The 6,021-nt window shown below is 38.4% G+C and overlaps 1 pseudogene; it reads left to right on the forward strand.

The window, feature by feature from the left end:
* Positions 1–2,246: 2,246 nt before the first annotated feature.
* LOC110562974 (calcineurin B homologous protein 1-like) lies at positions 2,247–3,358 on the forward strand (annotated as a pseudogene).
* The last annotated feature ends 2,663 nt before the right edge of the window (positions 3,359–6,021 follow it).

Genomic DNA, 6,021 nt, shown 5'->3' on the forward strand with positions numbered 1-6,021 from the left:
AGGACTTTCTTTGATGATCAAGGAGAAGTCACCACCAAAAAAAAAAAAAAAAAAAAAAAGGAATATTGGATTACACAATCTAGAAGAACAGCAGGAAGGAGAAAACTGAAATGATCATTACAAACCCTGGTGGTAAGAACTGACACCAGTTTTATTACCCAGCTGTGTGATCTCAGATAACCTTTCAGGACTTCAATGTTTGTGAAACACAAACTTAACTATTTAGCTTGAAATTTGTTTTTATTTTTAGCACAAATTTAAAGTCATAAGCTTTTTTCCTGTACCAATAATCCATGAATGCAAGATGAGTCACAGAGTTTACAATAAAATTATATATTTCATGCAATGCCTTTTGAAGGCTGAATTGCCACTTTAGACAGATTATATAAATTTAGAAACATCTTGATACCTCTCCAGCTTGCCTTGTGTCCTTTGTATCTTTCGTCAATGCCTCCTAGGGCTTACAAGGAAAGCAGACTGTACCAAACCTTCCCCACAGTTTGTTTGTTCATTTGTTTTTTCTTTTTAGAAGAATTTATTTTTAGGTCTAAAAATTGATCTTTTAAAAATTTTATTTAATTTTTGGTTTATTACAATTTATTCACTTTGTATCTCAGCTGTAGACCCTTCCCTCATCTCCTTCCAATCTTACCCTCTCTCCCTCTTCTCCTCCCATGCTCCTCCCACAGTCCACTAAAAGAAACTGTGACTGTCCCATCATAACAGGAAAATAAATATGTTATGTATATCATCAATTCTAATTTGTAAGTCCCCTTCCCTCTGACCCTAGCTTATCAGGTCCATCAGGACTGGCTGCATTGTCCTCCTCTGTGGCCTCAGGGAAAGGTGATCAAAGAGCCAGCCACTGAGTTCATGTCAGAGACAACCCCTGTTCTCATCTTGGATGATGAGCTGCCATGGGCTTTATCTATGCATGGGCTGTAGGATATCTCCATTCATCGTCCTTGATTGGAGTATCAGTCTGTCTCAGAAAAGATCCCTGGGCCCAGATTTTTGGTTCTGTTGCTCTCCTTATGGAGCTCCTGTCTCCTCCAGGTCTTTCTATCTCCCCTTTTTTTCATAAGATTCCCTGCACTCTGCCAAAAATTTCAGCATCTGCTTCAATACCCTGCTAGGTACAGTCTTTCAGAGGCCCTCTGTGGTAGGCTTCTGTCGTGTTCCCTGTTTTCTTCATCTTCCGGTATCTATTCTGTTAGCCTTTCTTAATGAGGATTGAGCATCTTACCCAAGGTCTTCCTTCTTCCTTAACTTCTTTAGGTATACAGATTTTAGTAGGTTTATCCTATATTATATGTCTAATATCCACTTATAAGTGAGTATGTACCATGTGTGTCTTTATGCTTCTGAGATACATCACTCAGGATGTTATTTTCTAGTTCCCACCATTTGCCTGCAAATTTCATGATTTCCTTTGTTTATAATTGCTGAGTAGTATTCTATTGTGTAAATGTAGCACAATTTCTGTATCCATTCTTCCACTGAGGGACATCTGGGTTGTTTCCAGATTCTGGCTATTATGAATAAAGCTGCTATGAATATGGTTGAATAAACATCCTGTATACTTGAGCATCTTTTGTATATATGCCTAGGAGTGCTATACCTAGATCTTGAGGTAGCACTATTCTTAATTTTCTGAGAAAGCACCAGATTGATTTCCAAAGTGGTTGTACAAGTTTACATCTCCACCATTAATGGAGGAGATTTCCTGTTTCTAGTTCAGTCTCCCTTATACTAAGGCTTTTCCTTCCATTGCTATGACCTTAGGATTCCCATGTGGACTTTCTGAATTTCTGCTTTCATGTTTTTTAAATTGATTTATAAACCATACAACTAACAAGTCAAAATTCTCATTCATTATACTAGCCTTTCTCTTTTGTTCTTAATTAGTTTATTCTGTCGAGGATTTTATTTAGGTAAAATGTAATTCTGTACCAAATTTGATCAAGTATTCCCATCACAACAGGAAAATAAATATGTTATGTATATCATCAACTCTAATTTGTAAGTTTACAACAAACTACATTGTCATGTATCATGAATATGTTGTTGAGTTCAAATTTGTCTTAGTTTGAACTTCTACTTTGCACATTTGAGGTATCTTGTATAATTAGATGATGTTAAATGAAATAATTGATAAAATAAGATTATTATTATTGCCCTTTCCTCTTTCCTTCCCTCTTGCCACCATTGCTTCTGCCACTGCAGCTCCCAGAGGAACTTCCTCCATGGTGATGGAGTCTCTCTCTCACCTCCACATTACTGTGGACGAAGAGCTCAAGGGGATCAAGAAGGAGACTGGCTTTTTCCATACTCAGGTCATGTGCCTGTGCAGCTGGTTCACCAGCCTGGACAAAAGGGAGAATGTGACTCTCAGCTTGGAAAATTTTCAGAGGATTCTTGTACTTGCCATCAACCCACTGGTGGACAGGATCATCAATGGCTTTTTCTCAGAGGGTGAGAACTCGGTAAACTTCTGAGAATTCCTGAGAACTTTGGCTCATTTCCAACCCATTGAAGATAATGAAAAAGTAAGAAATGAATGGACCCAATCTGCTTAACAGTTGAAGCAACAAAATTTACTTTGCTTTTAGACTACATAATTTAGATCAAGATGACAAGATGACAAGATGAGTGTTGTAACCTGCTCTTTGAGACAAAGCTGCAGCCATCTTTGTATTCAGCTTCCATTTTGTTTTAAAGGTGAAATTAAGTACAACATTTAAACTTTCAACTCTGCTTCTGGGAAGTGGATGTTCATAGTTGACCTTATGATTCAATAGTCATAATTCATACTTGGTTTTCTATATACTTGGCTACACTCTAGTTGCATTTTTGTTATCTATATACCTAGTTGCACTCAGTTACACTTGGGCTGCACTCTGGAAGACCCTCACTTACCTCACCTAGAACCAATCAGCTTAAGGGTTAGCTGATAATTCTTTGTTTAGTTAGCCAAAAACCATAATATTGTCTTGTACTACCCTCACCATGTCTTCTACATTTGGTTATTTTTCTATAAAAACCCTGCTGTGAGACTTTGTAGATGTCACAGTTAGGCTCCCTCAATTTTATTGTTGCCCTGATAAGAACCAACTTTATTTGAGTGCTTGGAGAAACACTCAAATAATCCATCCATATCTAACTGAGACCAGATTCTGAGTGGTTTGTGTGGCTATTTTTATAGCACAACAATGAGCAGTTGCAGCTACTGCAAATGATGGTTGGAGTGAATACCTCAGATGACCAGCTGGGCAGCATTGCAGACTGAACCATCCAGGAAGCTGATAGAGATGGGCATAGTGACATATCTTTTACAGAATTAGTTAAGGTCTTGTAGACATTGGGTCTACAATGAAAACGAGCATCTCATTTCTTCACTAAAGGACAGAGACAAAATTATTTTTGCTTTCTAGTATTTAAGAACTGAAATTTCCTTCTGTCCTCCAGCCCTATCCACATCCTGTCATTCCCTCCCAGAATACCACTTCTCCTACATGACAACCTGAATTCTCTCCTGCTCACACAAACTTGCCTTTGATGTAACAACAAGGTGTTACAGAATGGTTTCCTCTATTTCTGTTCAGTATCTACCCATCATGTTTCCATTTGTAAGTACTATCTTTCCCTGTTTTGTTGCTAAGTGCCATGTATTCACACTGTCTGAGGAAATGAGACAGGGAGTCATGTCAGGAACCAGCCAGCAAAGTTCCAAATGGATGGTGACCTTCTATGCTGCCTTCCCTTCATGGAGCATCTGTCATGCTCCTATGTCCTTGTGTTCTTTTGTCTTCATGTCCTTTACTTCCTACCTTTCTATTGTCCAACCTATGCATTCAAGCTTTCAACCTCCATCTTTTCATTGAGATTCTCTGCATTCTGCTTTACTCGAGGCTCTGCTTTTAAACCTATTTCTGATGTGGCAGGAGGGTTAGTGGCTGGTGGTTTATATCTACTATCTCCTGATGTGTCTCTGGGACATTGCTTATCCAGGAGCTCTTCAGCAGCCAGTACTACTCTTGGAAGCATATGACTCTCTTGGTCCTCTGTATTGCTCTGTCATTACAGAGCTTATGAGCAGAGGTGTTCTTGAAAGGCAGTCATGGTGAGGCTTGCAGAGCCATGTCTCCTAGGTGTCTTCTTCAGGTTTCTACATGTTTAAATGGTTTCTTTTCTGAGTACAGTGTTGGCATTCAGAAAATAGTGTTATGCTTGCCAGTTTGCTTCTCTTTGGGATGTTTTCATCACCAAAGTGACTGTTCTGACAACGTGGTCAGGGACCTTCTTATAATTTTCTGTACAAGGCTAGGCACACTGGAGAGCTGCCCATGTTTGCTCTGAAGCATGGGTTATGTCTCAGTGTTATGTATACTGGAAGATTCTTCTCATTTCCAAACAGAAAGACTAGTGTTATAGAAGTATGTGACTTATCTCAGGCCTGAAGAATTAGATTGTCCTAAGTGTTTTAACGATTTGCACAGAATTTTGAATGAATTGTATACTTGGCAAATTTTAATGCTGGCAGATGTGTAGTCAGTTTATGATTCTAGTCCAGGCATAGAATGTGTTGTCTTGTGAACCTCTTAGTCACAGGACCTACCGATCTCCTTGTGTAGATCACACAGATCCTTTAGAAGCATGGGGCTTGGCACTGGTAGCACCAACTGAAGTGACATTAGAGACCTTTGGATGACCCAGCTCAACTTTTTTGAAAATGTCAGCTTAATTGAGACTTCACTGAATCAAGCTTCTGTCTTGTGACCCTGTGAATCTGCTCTTGGCTGGTTTTCTCTGATGTTGCTTGCTTGCTTACTTTGTTGCTTTGGATGGGTATCCAAGATGTGTAAGCAATTCCTTAGGATAGAACTTGCCATGAAAACCCAAACACAAACACTGCAAAAAGGAAGAGTAAAAGTGACGAGAAGGGGAGTGGCCAGGATGAATACTGGAGTCTACATGAATTGGGCAATTCTTTCTCAAATACTTGACAGACATTGTGATCAAATGGTGTAATATAAAAATTGTATGAAAAAGAAGAATTGCCTGATACTGATTTCTTTGAGAAGTTCTTCAGAGGCTTCTTGATTTCTATATTTAAAATTTCTAAGATTATGCCCCCCTTGGTTGTATTGCAAACTGTTTTATCCACAGTTGTGCTTTACTGTCCCATTAAAATTGTATTCCTCAATCCATTAATAAATTAATTGTCACTAAAACAAAACAAAAGAGTATGATTATTAATCACAGATAATAATAATAGGAGCTAACAGTAGTTGAGTGCTTTACTGTATTCAGACATATAACTTTCCTTGAGTTACATCATTGTTTACAAAAAATTAAAGAACAAAGGAAACACTTGGGAAATACAACTCTCATTGGCTGATCAAAGAAAAAATTACATATGTTATAACAGCTTTTCTAGCAAACTAAAGAGGCACTTTTACTATATGAGTGCCTTTGAAAAATCCTTTGGCTAAAGTACTAATTTTTTTTTTTCAATTTTGGATTTGCAAATGCCAAAAAATACCATTCAAAGAACACTTTGTGCTTTGATCTTGGGCTATAAAACTAGGCCATAGCATGTAGGAGTTTATGCAGGGCTGAGCAATGTTCTTTTTTTATTTTTACTTTCATTTATTTATAATTTATTCATTTTATATTATGATTGTAGCCCCCTTTCTCATCTCGTCCCAGTCTTATCCTCCCTCCTTCTACTCCCTCATCTTCCTCCACTAGTCTATACAAAAGAGGAGCCCTCCTCCCCTACCATCTTAACCTAGCTTATCAAATCTCAAGACTGCCTGGATCCTCTTCCTTTGTGGTCTGGCAAAGACATCACTCAAGGGGAAAGTGGTCAAAGAGTAGGCAACAGAGTCCATGTCAGGGAATCCAGGTGAAGACTGAGTTGTTATGGGCTACATCTAAGCAGGGATTCTAGGTCTTCTCCATGCATGGTAATTGATTGGTGCATCAGTCTCTGCAGGCCCAAATTTGTTGGGTTTA

This window comes from Meriones unguiculatus, chromosome 6 (genome assembly GCF_030254825.1).
Source record: "Meriones unguiculatus strain TT.TT164.6M chromosome 6, Bangor_MerUng_6.1, whole genome shotgun sequence".
Classification (NCBI taxonomy): Eukaryota; Metazoa; Chordata; class Mammalia; order Rodentia; family Muridae; genus Meriones; species Meriones unguiculatus.